This window comes from Scyliorhinus torazame, chromosome 14 (assembly GCF_047496885.1).
Source record: "Scyliorhinus torazame isolate Kashiwa2021f chromosome 14, sScyTor2.1, whole genome shotgun sequence".
NCBI classification, from domain to species: domain Eukaryota; kingdom Metazoa; phylum Chordata; class Chondrichthyes; order Carcharhiniformes; family Scyliorhinidae; genus Scyliorhinus; species Scyliorhinus torazame.
The window spans coordinates 206,440,668-206,456,625 of NC_092720.1; positions in this window are offsets into that span (position 1 = coordinate 206,440,668).

The window sequence follows — 15,958 nt, forward strand, 5'->3', positions numbered from 1 at the left end:
GGATTTCTGTCACAGTTAGGATGATGATAGGAAAACCATACACTTAACATTATACCTAGATATTTTTGATAACTCACTTTCGGGTTGTTGACCTGAAAGTTCAATGTAATGAGGTTGGACAGTTCGAGCCTATATGTATTGGAATTTAGATGCATAAGAGGTGATAATTGATACATATAGGATCCTGCTGGTATTTCTTTGGCTTATTAGCGGGAGGATGCTTTCACTTTTGGGAGAAATTAGAGCCAGGGAACACAGTTTCAGAATAAGGGGTCTTGAAGATGGTAATTAGGAGATTCTTTCCTCCAGAGTGTCGTTGGGATGTGAAACTTGCTTCCCGGAAATCAATGGATGCTGGGTTTCGGATTGGATTTATTCAAGACGGAGTTGGACCGGTTTCAGGTGGATAAGAGAATCAAGATTTATTGGAGACAGCGGCGAGAATTTGAGCCCACAAGATCAGCCATGATCTTATTGAATGGCCAAATATGTTCGAAGGACTGCATCGTCTATTTCGACTCCCAAGGTCTGCGTGCCCATGCATTGTACGGACATTACATATATACGTGATGACTGCAATGGGATACAGAGTTTTTGGTGAGTTTGTGGCTTTTCACTCAAATATTCACCGGGCTTTAGCTTCCGCTTGTGAGCGTATTGTTCTGCTGCGAGAACAGAGAGTAGAATGGCTGTTTCATTTCTATTACTTGCCACTGACGCTCTTTTCAATTATTTTTTTGCTGGAAATCCAACTGACCTAATAAAATAATGTTTATTATTCTGCCCTATACTGCGAAATAAAATAGCAACATTTATCCATAGCGTAGAAATGAATTGGAATATGAACTGGCATGAAAAACAGGCGACATAACATTGGCTAAAAAAAGACTTGCACTTCATTGCACCTTTTATGATCACAGACGTTCCTGTTGAGCTTTATAAATACGTTTTCAAGTACAGTGATTGTTTCAATGTAGAGAACTCAGTGACAATGGACAGATTCGGGGTACATACTGCCAGGGCATCAGAAATTGTGCTCGCAACCATTCGTCCGCATGAAACGGACGAGAGTACCGCTTCAGCCTCTATTCACAAAATAGCACCTATGACAAGGAACCACTGTTTGTGCCTTGGAGCAATTGCTTTGAATGCTGTTACCAATTGGGACTTAAACCTATCACCTTCCCAATCAGCGATGAGAGTTTTCAAAACAATGACTGGCGGCGAATATTCAGTTCTCTTGAATTCCGTAGACCCGACTATCAAGCATGCGGTACACTTGTAGTCAAATGTAATTCCGTGTGCTCTGTGTCCCTGATGGCCAATTGCACCCATTTATTGTAGATTCCAGTCCAAGTGCGCATCAGAGAGGTTTTGTGGGACGGTCTCTAAACCGAACAGAAAATGATCAGCGAATTGACTAATACCTTGTAAGGTCAGTTTCAGCAGTGGTCTAACAGAGAGTAACAAACCTGAAAAGGGGAAGGGTTCCATGAGGGAATTTCGAAGATAGGGAGAAGGTAACAACAATTATGACTCAAATCTGTGTTGATGGTGGACTGTGGTGCAGATTAGAGACAAGGTAATGATGGAATGGCCAGCTGAAGGAGCTATCAGGCGGTGTTGGGTTAGCAATAGGAAGACTTGAGTCATTGACGAGTCGAGGGTCAAGAAAAAGCGGAGAAGGAATAGGCGGTGATAAAATTGTTGCTTAATACATATATTTTATTCCTTTATGGGATGTGGGCGTCGCCGACAAGATCAGGTTTTATTGCCCTACGTAGGGCAATTTTATTTTTTAAGGCTGGAACAGGAAGTTCGACCCGCGGACTTCTGGGAAGTGGAGTGCAGGGGCTGCCGGTAGGTGAGTATTTAGGTTTAAAAGAACTTATCTTGCAGGGGAAATCAGTTGGAGTTTCAGCGGGAGCGGAGTGCAGAGGCTGCTGCTGGGTGAGTATTGCAGTTTAAATTAACTTAACTTACAGGAGCATCGCATGGAGTTTCAGCGGGACCGGAGTGAGGGGGCTGCTGCTGGGTGAGTATTTAAGTAAACACTTACCTGGTCCCGTTTCTGTCCCTCTTTGCTCTTGTTTTTTTTTTTAATTTTATTTTTTAAGGCGGGAACAGGAAGTTCGACCCGCGGACTTCTGGGAAGTCCCTCACCAATAAATTCTGGTGGAGAGGAAACCCGAGTCACTACACGTGTAGTGTCTCCCACCCGCCCTCCTCCTCTAACCTAATAATAAAACCCATTGGTGTGAGGTAAGTACCATATTGTATTATTATTATTATTATTTTTTAATTTAGTTGTTAGCCAGATCTTGGTAGAAAGTTAGAGGGATGGCAGGGAAGGGAGTGCAATGTTCCTCCGGCAGGATGTTAGAGGCGAGGGATGCCGTTAGTGTCCCTGCTGATTTTACCTGCAGGAAGTGCTGCCATCTCCAGCTCCTCCAAGACCGAGTTAGGGAACTGGAGCTGGAGTTGGAAGAACTTCGGATCATTCGGGAGGCAGAGGGGGTCATAGATAGCAGCTTTAGGGAATTAGTTACACCAAAGATTGGAGATAGATGGGTAACTTTAAGAGGGACTGGGAAGAAGCAGTCAGTGCAGGGATCCCCTGCGGTCATTCCCCTGAGAAACAAGTATACCGCTTTGGATACTTGTGGGGGGGTGGGGGGGGGGACTTACCAGGGGTAAGCCATGGGGTACGGGCCTCTGGCACGGAGTCTGTCCCTGTTGCTCAGAAGGGAAGGGGGACAGGAGCAGAGCATTAGTAATTGGGGACTCGATAGTCAGGGGCACAGATAGGAGATTTTGTGAGAGACTCACGTTTGGTATGTTGCCTCCCAGGTGCAAGGGTACGTGATGTCTCAGATCGTGTTTTCCAGGTCCTTAAGGGGGAGGGGGAGCAGCCCCAAGTCGTGGTCCACATTGGCACTAACGACATAGGTAGGAAAGGGGACAAGGATGTCAGGCAGGCTTTCAGGGAGCTAGGATGGAAGCTCAGAACTAGAACAAACAGAGTTGTTATCTCTGGGTTGTTGCCCGTGCCACGTGATAGTGAGATGAGGAATAGGGAGAGAGAGCAATTAAACATGTGGCTACAGGGATGGTGCAGGCGGGAGGGATTCAGATTTCTGGATAACTGGGGCTCTTTCTGGGGAAGGTGGGACCTCTAAAGACAGGATGGTCTAATCTGAACCTGAGGGGCACAAATATCCTGGGGGAGGGGAGATTTGTTAGTGCTCTTTGGGGGGGGGGGTTAAACTAATGCAGCAGGGGCATGAGAACCTGGATTGAAGTTTTAGGGTACGGGAGAATGAGAGTATAGAGGTCAGGAGCACAGATTTGACGTCGCAGGAGGGGGCCAGTGTTCAGGTAGGTGGTTTGAAGTGTGTCTACTTCAATGCCAGGAGTATACGAAATAAGGTAGGGGAACTGGCAGCATGGGTTGGTACCTGGGACTTCGATGTTGTGGCCATTTCGGAGACATGGATAGAGCAGGGACAGGAATGGATGTTGTAGGTTCCGGGGTTTAGGTGTTTCAGTAAGCTCAGAGAAGGAGGCAAAAGAGGAGGAGGTGTGGCGCTGCAAGTGCTTTAAAAGTACTTGTCTTTGCAGGGGCAGGCCAGTCGATTTCGGCGTGAGAACAGCTGGTGAGTCAGTTTCAGCGGGAGCATTGCGGAAGGAGGTTGCTGGGAGGCAAGTCAACCTTTAAAAGCACTTGTCTTTGCAGGGGCAGGCCAGTCGATTTCGGCGTGAGAACAGCTGGTGAGTCAGTTTCAGCGGGAGCATTGCGGAAGGAGGTTGCTGGGAGGTAAGTCAACCTTTAAAAGCACTTGTCTTTGCAGGGGCAGGCCAGTCGAATTCGGCGTGAGAACAGCTGGTGAGTCAGTTTCAGCGGGAGCATTGCGGAAGGAGGTTGCTGGGAGGTAAGTCAACCTTTAAAAGCACTTGTCTTTGCAGGGGCAGGCCAGTCGATTTTGGCGTGAGAACAGCTGGTGAGTCAGTTTCAGCGGGAGCATTGCGGAAGGAGGTTGCTGGGAGGTAAGTCAACCTTTAAAAGCACTTGTCTTTGCAGGGGCAGGCCAGTCGATTTCGGCGTGAGAACAGCTGGTGAGTCAGTTTCAGCGGGAGCATTGCGGAAGGAGGTTGCTGGGAGGCAAGTCAACCTTTAAAAGCACTTGTCTTTGCAGGGGCAGGCCAGTCGATTTCGGCGTGAGAACAGCTGGTGAGTCAGTTTCAGCGGGAGCATTGCGGAAGGAGGTTGCTGGGAGGTAAGTCAACCTTTAAAAGCACTTGTCTTTGCAGGGGCAGGCCAGTCGAATTCGGCGTGAGAACAGCTGGTGAGTCAGTTTCAGCGGGAGCATTGCGGAAGGAGGTTGCTGGGAGGTAAGTCAACCTTTAAAAGCACTTGTCTTTGCAGGGGCAGGCCAGTCGATTTCGGCGTGAGAACAGCTGGTGAGTCAGTTTCAGCGGGAGCATTGCGGAAGGAGGTTGCTGGGAGGTAAGTCAACCTTTAAAAGCACTTGTCTTTGCAGGGGCAGGCCAGTCGATTTCGGCGTGAGAACAGCTGGTGAGTCAGTTTCAGCGGGAGCATTGCGGAAGGAGGTTGCTGGGAGGTAAGTCAACCTTTAAAAGCACTTGTCTTTGCAGGGGCAGGCCAGTCGATTTCGGCGTGAGAACAGCTGGTGAGTCAGTTTCAGCGGGAGCATTGCGGAAGGAGGTTGCTGGGAGGTAAGTCAACCTTTAAAAGCACTTGTCTTTGCAGGGGCAGGCCAGTCGATTTCGGCGTGAGAACAGCTGGTGAGTCAGTTTCAGCGGGAGCATTGCGGAAGGAGGTTGCTGGGAGGTAAGTCAACCTTTAAAAGCACTTGTCTTTGCAGGGGCAGGCCAGTCGAATTAGGCGTGAGAACAGCTGGTGAGTCAGTTTCAGCGGGAGCATTGCGGAAGGAGGTTGCTGGGAGGTAAGTCAACCTTTAAAAGCACTTGTCTCTGCAGGGGCAGGCCAGTCGATTTCGGCGGGAGTGGAGTTGGCTGGTTAGTCAATTTCAGCAGGAGCTGAGAATTTTAAATTAGTTTTTTAGGCGGGAACAGGAAGTCGACCCGCGGACGTCTGGGAAGACCCTCACCAATAAATTCTGGTGGAGAGGAAACCTGAGACACTACACGTGTAGTGTCTCCCACCCACCCTCCTCCTCTAACCTAATAATAAAACCTATTGGTGTGAGGTAAGTACCATATTGTATTATTATTATTATTATTTTTTAATTTAGTTGTTAGCCAGATCTTGGTAGAAAGTTAGAGGAATGGCAGGGAAGGGAGTGCAATGTTCCTCCTGCAGGATGTTTGAGGTGAGGGATGCAGTTAGTGTCCCTGCTGATTTTACCTGCAGGAAGTGCTGCCATCTCCAGCTCCTCCAAGACCGAGTTAGGGAACTGGAGCTGGAGTTGGAAGAACTTCGGATCATTCGGGAGGCAGAAGGGGTCATAGATAGCAGCTTCAGGGAATTAGTTACACCAAAGATTGGAGATAGGTGGGTAACTGTAAGAGGGCCTGGGAAAAAGCAGTCAGTGCAGGGATCCCCTGCGGTCATTCCCCTGAGAAACAAGTATACCGCTTTGGATACTTGTGGGGGGGATGACTTACCAGGGGTAAGCCATGGGGTACGGGCCTCTGGCACTGTGTCTGTCCCTGTTGCTCAGAAGGGAAGGGGGGAGAGGAGCAGAGCATTAGTAATTGGGGACTCTATAGTCAGGGGCACAGATAGGAGATTTTGTGGGAGCGTGAGAGACTCACGTTTGGTATGTTGCCTCCCAGGTGCAAGGGTATGTGATGTCTCGGATCGTGTTTTCAGGGTCCTTAGGGGGGAGGGGGAGCAGCCCCAAGTCGTAGTCCACATTGGCACTAACGACATAGGTAGGAAAGGGGACAAGGATGTCAGGCAGACTTTCAGGGAGCTAGGATGGAAGCTCAGAACTAGAACAAACAGAGTTGTTATCTCTGGGTTGTTGCCCGTGCCACGTGATAGTGAGATGAGGAATAGGGAGAGAGAGCATTTAAACACGTGGCTACAGGGATGGTGCAGGCGGGAGGGATTCAGATTTTTGGATAGCTGGGGCTCTTTCTGGGGAAGGTGGGACCTCTACAGACAGGATGGTCTACATCTGAACCTGAGGGGCACACATATCCTGGGGGGGAGATTTGTTAGTGCTCTTTGGGGGGGCGGTTTAAACTAATGCAGCAGGGGCAAGGGAACCTGGATTGTAGTTTTAGGGTAAGGGAGAATGAGAGTATCGAGGTCAGGAGCACAGATTTGACGTCGCACGAGGGGGCCAGTGTTCAGGTAGGTGGTTTGAAGTGTGTCTACTTCAATGCCAGGAGTATACGAAACAAGGTAGGGGAACTGGCAGCATGGGTTGGTACCTGGGACTTCGATGTTGTGGCCATTTCGGAGACATGGATAGAGCAGGGAGAGGAATGGATGTTGCAGGTTCCGGGGTTTAGGTGTTTTAGTAAGCACAGAGAAGGAGGCAAAAGAGGGGGAGGTGTGGCGCTGCTAGTCAAGAGCAGTATTACGGTGGCGGAGAGGATGCTAGATGGGGACTCTTCTTCTGAGGTAGTATGGGCTGAAGTTAGAAACAGGAAAGGAGAGGTCACCCTGTTGGGAGTTTTTTATAGGCCTCCTATTAGTTCTAGGGATGTAGAGGAAAGGATGGCGAAGATGATTCTGGATATGAGCGAAAGTAACAGGGTAGTTATTATGGGGGACTTTAACTTTCCAAATATTGACTGGAAAAGATATAGTTCGAGTACAATAGATGGGTCGTTTTTTGTACAGTGTGTGCAGGAGGGTTTCCTGAAACAATATGTTGACAGGCCAACAAGAGGCGAGGCCACGTTGGATTTGGTTTTGGGTAATGAACCAGGCCAGGTGTTGGATTTGGAGGTAGGAAAGCACTTTGGGGACAGTGACCACAATTCGGTGACGTTTATGTTAATGATGGAAAGGGATAAGTATACACCGCAGGGCAAGAGTTATAGCTGGGGGAAGGGCAATGATGATGCCATTAGGCGTGACTTGGGGGGGGGGGGGATAACGTGGAGAAGTAGGCTGCAAGTGTTGGGCACACTGGATAAGTGGGGCTTGTTCAAGGATCAGCTACTGCGTGTTCTTGATAAGTATGTACCGGTCAGACAGGGAGGAAGGCGTCGAGCGAGGGAACCGTGGTTTACCAAGGAAGTGGAATCTCTTGTTAAGAGGAAGAAGGAGTCCTATGTGAAGATGAAGTGTGAAGTTTCGGTTGGGGCGATGGATAGTTACAAGGTAGCGAGGAAGGATCTAAAGAGAGAGCTAAGACGAGCAAGGAGGGGACATGAGAAGTATTTGGCAGGAAGGATCAAGGAAAACCCAAAAGCTTTCTATAGGTATGTCAGGAATAAGCGAATGACTAGGGAAAGAGTAGGACCAGTCAAGGACAGGGATGGGAAATTGTGTGTGGGGTCTGAAGAGATAGGCGAGATACTAAATGAATATTTTTCGTCATTATTCACTCAGGAAAAAGATAATGTTGTGGAGGAGAATGCTGAGCCCCAGGCTAATAGAATAGATGGCATTGAGGTACGTAGGGAAGAGGTGTTGGCAATTCTCGACAGGCTGAAAATAGATAAGTCCCCGGGACCTGATGGGATTTATCCTAGGATTCTCTGGGAGGCCAGGGAAGAGATTGCTGGACCTTTGGCTTTGATTTTTATGTCATCAATGGCTACAGGAATAGTGCCAGAGGACTGGAGGACAGCAAATGTGGTCCCTTTGTTCAAAAAGGGGAGCAGAGACAACCCCGGCAACTATAGACCGGTGAGCCTCACGTCTGTAGTGGGTAAAGTCTTGGAGGGGATTATAAGAGACAAGATTTATAATCATCTAGATAGGAATAATATGATCAGGGATAGTCAGCATGGCTTTGTGAAGTGTAGGTCATGCCTCACAAACCTTATTGAGTTCTTTGAGAAGGTGACTGAACAGGTAGACGAGGGTAGAGCAGTTGATGTGGTGTATATGGATTTCAGCGAAGCGTTTGATAAGGTTCCCCACGCTAGGCTATTGCAAAAAATACGGAGGCTGGGGATTGAGGGTGATTTAGAGATGTGGATCAGAAATTGGCTAGCTGAAAGAAGACAGAGGGTGGTGGTTGATGGGAAATGTTCAGAATGGAGTACAGTCACAAGTGGAGTACCACAAGGATCTGTTCTGGGGCCGTTGCTGTTTGTCATTTTTATCAATGACCTCGAGGAAGGCGCAGAAGGGTGGGTGAGTAAATTTGCAGACGATACTAAAGTCGGTGGTGTTGTCGATAGTGTGGAAGGATGTAGCAGGTTACAGAGGGATATAGATAAGATGCAGAGCTGGGCTGAGAGGTGGCAAATGGAGTTTAATGTAGAGAAGTGTAAGGTGATTCACTTTGGAAGGAATAACAGGAATGCGGAATATTTGGCTAATGGTAAAGTTCTTGAAAGTGTGGATGAGCAGAGGGATCTAGGTGTCCATGTACATAGATCCCTGAAAGTTGCCACCCAGGTTGATAGGGTTGTGAAGAAGGCCTATGGAGTGTTGGCCTTTATTGGTAGAGGGATTGAGTTCCGGAGTCGGGAGGTCATGTTGCAGCTGTACAGAACTCTGGTACGGCCGCATTTGGAGTATTGCGTACAGTTCTGGTCACCGCATTATAGGAAGGACGTGGAGGCTTTGGAGCGGGTGCAGAGGAGATTTACCAGGATGTTGCCTGGTTTGGAGGGAAAATCTTATGAGGAAAGGCTGATGGACTTGAGGTTGTTTTCGTTGGAGAGAAGAAGGTTAAGAGGAGACTTAATAGAGGCATACAAAATGATCAGGTGGTTGGATAGGGTGGACAGTGAGAGCCTTCTCCCGCGGATGGATATGGCTGGCACGAGGGGACATAACTTTAAACTGAGGGGTAATAGATATAGGATGGAGGTCAGAGGTAGGTTCTTTACGCAAAGAGTAGTGAGGCCGTGGAATGCCCTACCTGCTACAGTAGTGAACTCGCCAACATTGAGGGCATTTAAAAGTTTATTGGATAAACATATGGATGATAATGGCATAGTGTAGGTTAGATGGCTTTTGTTTCGGTGCAACATCATGGGCCGAAGGGCCTGTACTGCGCTGTATTGTTCTATGTTCTATGTTCTATGTTCTAGTCAAGAACAGTATTACGGTGGCGGAGAGGATGTTAGATGGGGACTCATCTTCCGAGGTAGTATGGGCTGAGGTTAGAAACAGGAAAGGAGAGGTCACCCTGTTGGGAGTTTTCTATAGGCCTCCAAATAGTTCTAGGGATGCAGAGGAAAGGATGGCGAGGATGATCCTGGATAAGAGCGAAAGTAACAGGGTAGTTATTATGGGAGACTTTAACTTTCCAAATATTGACTTGAAAAGATATAGTTCGAGTACATTAGATGGGTCGTTTTTTGTACAGTGTGTGCAGGAGGGTTTCCTGACACAATATGTTGACAGGCCAACAAGAGGCGAGGCCACGTTGGATTTGGTTTTGGGTAATGAACCAGGCCAGGTGTTGGATTTGGAGGTAGGAGAGCACTTTGGGGACAGTGACCACAATTCGGTGACATTTACGTTAATGATGGAAAGGGATAAGTATACACCGCAGGACAAGAGTTATAGCTGGGGGAAGGGCAATTATGATGCCATTAGACGTGACTTGGGGGGGTTAGGTTGGAGAAGTAGGCTGCAAGTGCTGGGCACACTGGATAAGTGGAGCTTGTTCAAGGATCAGCTACTGCGTGTTCTTGATAAGTATGTTCCGGTCAGGCAGGGAGGAAGGCGTAGAGCGAGGGAACCGTGGTTTACCAAAGAAGTGGAATCTCTTGTTAAGAGGAAGAAGGAGGCCTATGTGAAGATGAGGTGTGAAGTTTCAGTTGGGGCGATGGATAGTTACAAGGTAGCGAGGAAGGATCTAAAAAGAGAGCTAAGATGAGCAAGGAGGGGACATGAGAAGTATTTGGCAGGTAGGATCAAGGAAAACCCAAAAGCTTTCTATAGGTATGTCAGGAATAAGCGAATGACTAGGGTAAGAGTAGGACCAGTCAAGGACAGGGATGGGAAGTTGTGTGTGGAGTCTGAAGAGATAGGCGGGATACTAAATGAATATTTTTCGTCAGTATTCACTCAGGAAAAAGATAATGTTGTGGAGGAGAATGCTGAGACCCAGGCTATTAGAATAGATGGCATTGACGTACGTAGGGAAGAGGTGTTGGCAATTCTGGACAGGCTGAAAATAGATAAGTCCCTGCGGCCTGATGGGATTTATCCTAGGATTCTCTGGGAGGCCAGGGGAGATATTGCTGGACCTTTGGCTTCGATTTTTATGTCATCATTGGCTACAGGAATAGTGCCAGAGGACTGGAGGATAGCAAATGTGGTCCCTTTGTTCAAAAAGGGGAGCAGAGACAACCCCGGCAACTATAGACCGGTGAGCCTCACGCCTGTAGTGGGTAAAGTCTTGGAGGGGATTATAAGAGACAAGATTTATAATAATCTAGATAGGAATAATATGATCAGGGGTAGTCAGCATGGCTTTGTGAAGGGTAGGTCATGCCTCACAAACCTTATCGAGTTCTTTGAGAAGGTGACTGAACAGGTAGATGAGGGTAGTGCAGTTGATGTGGTGTATATGGATTTCAGTAAAGCGTTTGATAAGGTTCCCCACGGTAGGCTATTGCAGAAAATACGGAGGCTGGTGATTGAGGGTGATTTAGAGATGTGGATCAGAAATTGGCTAGCTGAAAGAAGACAGAGGGTGGTGGTTGATGGGAAATGTTCAGAATGGAGTTCAGTTACAAGTGACGTACCACAAGGATCTGTTCTGGGGCCGTTGCTGTTTGTCATTTTTATCAATGACCTAGGGGAAGGCGCAGAAGGGTGGGTGAGTAAATTTGCAGACGACACTAAAGTCGGTGGTGTTGTCGACAGTGTGGAAGGATGTAGCAGGTTACAGAGGGACATAGATAAGCTGCAGAGCTGGGCTGAGAGGTGGCAAATGGAGTTTAATTTAGAGAAGTGTGAGGTGATTCACTTTGGAAGGAATAACAGGAATGCGGAATATTTGGCTAATGGTAAAGTTCTTGGAAGTGTGGATGAGCAGAGGGATCTTGGTGTCCATGTACATAGATCCCTGACAGTTGCCACCCAGGTTGGTAGGGTTGTGAAGAAGGCCTATGGAGTGTTGGCCTTTATTGGTAGAGGGATTGAGTTCCGGAGTCAGGAGGTCATGTTGCAGCTGTACAAAACTCTGGTACGGCCGCATTTGGAGTATTGCGTACAGTTCTGGTCACCGCATTATAGGAAGGACGTGGAGGCTTTGGAGCGGGTGCAGAGGAGATTTACCAGGATGTTGCCTGGTATGGAGGGAAAATCTTATGAGGAAAGGCTGATGGACTTGAGGTTGTTTTCGTTGGAGAGAAGAAGGTTAAGAGGAGACATAATAGAGGCATACAAAATGATCAGGGGGTTAGATAGGGTGGACAGTGAGAGCCTTCTCCCGCGGATGGAAATGGCTGGCACGAGGGAACATAGCTTTAAACTGAAGGGTAATAGATATAGGACAGAGGTCAGAGGTAGGTTCTTTACGCAAAGAGTGGTGAGGCCGTGGAATGCTCTACTGCAACAGTAGTGAACTCGCCAACATTGAGGGCATTTAAAAGTTTATTGGATAAGCATATGGATGATAATGGCATAGTGTAGGTTAGATGGCTTTTGTTTCGGTGCAACATCGTGGGCCAAAGGGCCTGTACTGCGCTGTATCGTTCTATGTTCTATGTTCTATGTAGGATTAATCTTCCAGTATATTCATGAGCATTTACCGTTGACATACAATGCAAGTTAATAGTCTATTAAATATAAGTACTATTTACGGAAACGCATCAATCAAGACAGTGGCTTACTCACTAGGCTAGAATAAAAAAGAGGCTAAAGAGCAGGCACAAGGACTCGAAACGTTAACTCTCATAGAATCATACAGTGCAGAAAGAGTAGTTGAACACTCCACCCCTGCCCGTCCACTCAGCTCTAGACCCAGAACCCGTAAACCAAACTGGGTACTAAGGTGCAATTTAGCATGGACTAAACACCTAACCTGCATATTTAGCTCTGTGTGAGGAAAGCAGAGCAGCTGGATGAAACCCGTGCAGACAGGGCGGGAATGTTCGAACTGCGCCCAGTCACCCACGGCCGGAATTGAACTCCGGTTCCTTGACGCTGTACGCCAGCATCCATAAGTCTTGTGCCACCTTGCCGCCTTCTATTTATCTCTCCTTGTCTGACCTGCTGCGTTTTTGCAGCACTCTGTTTCTGTTTCATATTTACAACATCCATAGTATTTTATCTTAGTTTTATTGCACTGGGCATATACGTTCAACTACATGCGGTTAATTAATTAATATAATCTGGAATCTCAAGCTATCTCAGTAATGAAGCTCACGAAACTCTCAACAATTGTCCTAAACACAATTCTGTTTCACGAATGTTCTTTAGCAAAGTAAATCTGCCAGCCTAACCAGCCTGGCCTACATATGAGTTAGGACCTACAGCGAAGTGCCCGACCCTCTTAAATGGTCTCGTGGACCTCTAAGTTCAAAGAAAGTTCGGGGTGGATAACAAGTGCTGACATTGCCAGCGATGCTCACATGTCATGTATCAATTAATATTCAACATTTTCTTACAATTACACAATAAGACCAGTTAAAAATGCGCAAATAAATATAGAGTATGCCTTCTGCGTTACTAAGGAACAGAAATATAAAAATCCACTTAGTTGAACTTGACAGTGAAATTTGCAATACACCACTGCACTTACCCCTCGCCTGTTCTGCTACAAAATTATTTGTGGAACACATTCGGGAAACATACTGTTTTACAGCCATTAAAGGGACACGTCAGCGTTTCCTCGAAGAACAAAAAAGAGGATTAGAAACTGAACCGGGCGACTTCTACAGAGAACATGCATAATATCTCCATATAAAGGAGTACTGAAGATAATTAAAGTAGGAACCGAATCTCACAGACCTGTTAATAGTATTCCAAGTAATACATGACATTTATTTTGGGTATATGTGGCGATCATTTGTTTCATTACTCTTGCTGCTCTCTCTCTCTCTCTCTCTATATATATATATGGAGACTGAAATGGTAAAAAAGAGACTTAAGTAGTCAAGTATATATTATATATATACAGAAATGCATATATATATTATATATATATAAATGTGTATATATACATATAAATTTATATGTATACAATATATATACTTGACTACTTAAGTAGACTAAAAAGATGAACTCTGCTTGTTTAAAATTTCAGCCTCCACATGCTCAAATAACACAGATTTTCAATCTAACACTGTATATACCATGAGAAGCAACTTTTGCGAACATCTATGTATGTATTTCAGGAGCAGTGGTGCAGTGGATAGTTTATTAAAATGGGTAAACTTTAAACCTGGCCCTTTATGCTCATACAAATGAGATGCAGGAGTAGGCCATTCAGCCCTTCGAGCTTGCCCACCATTAGATATGATCAGTGCTTATATGTCAATGGTCCTAATTCCACATTCCGCCTACCATTGATAGCCTTAGACTCCCTTGTTAGTCAACCATCTATCTAAATCAGCCTTCAGTATATTCATTGACGCTGTCTCCACTGCTCTTCATGTAAGAGAGTTCCAAAAGCTCACTACTCTCTGGGAGAAAAAATAAATCTTCTCTTCTCCACCTGGAATGCTAGACCCCTTTTCTTATACTGTATCCCTTGGTTGCCCTGTCTCCCACAAAATAAACATCCTTTCAGTCTCCATTCTGTTAAGTCCCCCTTATATGTTTCTTTAAGGCCACTTCTCAATCTCTTAAATTCGAAAGGATAAGTTTCTATTATTCCATTCTTAGATTGTGAAGAGCTTTGTCCTGCTTTCTATGTAACATTACTCTGAGACACGGAAATTCCCATTCATCCACACTCAAACCTGCCCAAGGATAGTGGCACGAGAGATATTTTAGAAACGTATGGACCATTTTTATGGAATTGAATGGCGATCACAGGGTGACCAGTAAAAGAAGCCTGAACATAAATCTTGTCAAAATGAATGGAGATGTGAATTATACACTTCTTGGTTGACACAGATAGTTCCCATTGTAAAAGCGGAAGAAAAAATATGCCGTAATTCGTCCCGGTAGGGATTACCGATTGTTTCCACGAAATTAAAACATCCAGTAAAGATGTCAATACATGTATATTATATGTGTATGCTTGAGAAGTAATAAGCAATACAGCATTCACTTTCATGAACTGTGGTTACAGACACAATACGCTGCCTGTTGCAGGCTGAAGCTGGAGGCTCTAAGATCGCATCTTGCTAAATTTTGATTCTCTGTATGTGTCATATTTTTATAACAATGTGACAAGTACGGTTTAGCCTTCCAAAATAAAATTTTGCTGCATATCTCGGAAACCACGTGGCCATTCAATATTGCCAGGTGATTATATTTGCTAGCTCATCTAGTTAAGGTTGCTGTCTGAAAATGGGGGGTACTGCTACTGACGCACAACCAATATTCTTTTTGACTTGTTGCTGTAACCATGTACGGGAAGAGTTAAACGTAGGCACATCCCACTCTGTGCAACATAGTATGAAAGCGCTCCTGGCACTTCCATCTTTTGACCTCCTAACAGTTTCAATCTGAATAAAGCTTTGTTCTCAGTATATTGTTTCATTTATCTTTAATGCCGAAATAGATATTATGCATTTGCAATTAATTCTTAATGGCGAGGTAAATATAATGAAAGGAAAAATTGAAATAAAACTTTTAAACTTGTGCATTCTGAGCCAATTATCTCGTGTTGCTTGATCACATTTTGCCTGAGGACGATAATTATTACAGACTTGAAGTCATAGAATCTGTACAGTGCAGAACGAGGTAATTTGGCTCATCAAGTCGGTGCCGTCCCTCTGAAACAGCACCCTACCCATGCCCACATCCCCGCCCTATCTCCATAACCCCACCTAATCTTTGAAAACAAAGGGGCAATTTAATGCGGCCAATCCACCTTTTCTGCACACCTTTGGACTGAGGGAGGAAACCGGAGCACCTGGAGGAAATCCACATGGGGAGATCATGGAAACACCAAACAGACACCTAAGGTCGGAATCCATTACCCTGGCGTGGTGGGGCAGCAGTACTAACCACTGTGTTGTCGTACCACCCCTTTTATTTGAGGTTTTTCTTATACTTCCTGCCTTTTATATTTCTAGTTCTCTAATTCCCATTCTCCTCTTTTCTTCATTTACTATACTTGCTTTATTTTCGAATAAATAGTCGACTTTACGCATTACCATCGTTGAATTCCCCCACAATCAACATCCTGGGGGTTATCCTTGAACAGAAACTGAACTGGACTCGCCATATTAATACAATGGCAATCAGGGCAGGTCAAACGCTCGGAATCCTACATCGAGAAACCCACCTCCTGACACCCCCCCCCTCCCCCAAAGCATATCCACTATCTATATGGCAAAAGTCAGGAGTGTAATGTAATACTTTCCCCTTGCCTGGATGAGTGCAGCTCCATTAACAGTCCAGAAGCTCGCAACCATACAGGATAAAGCAGCCCGCTTGACTTCTACCCCTTCCACAAACATTCAAACCATCCACTGACTCATCCCAGCCAACACGATGACACTGGTTGCGCTGGAGCGCACTAAACACGCTGATGGGGTGGCCTGGGCCTGTGCGCACCTAGCGGGAGGGGAGGGGTCCCTGTGGGGAGACCCATGGAACACTGTGGTTCACAGTGGGGCGTACGCAGCTGTATGGCTGCCTTGACGGCCTTGGCAATGTTGTTCCATGCCTATCTACCCAGACCCCACAGCC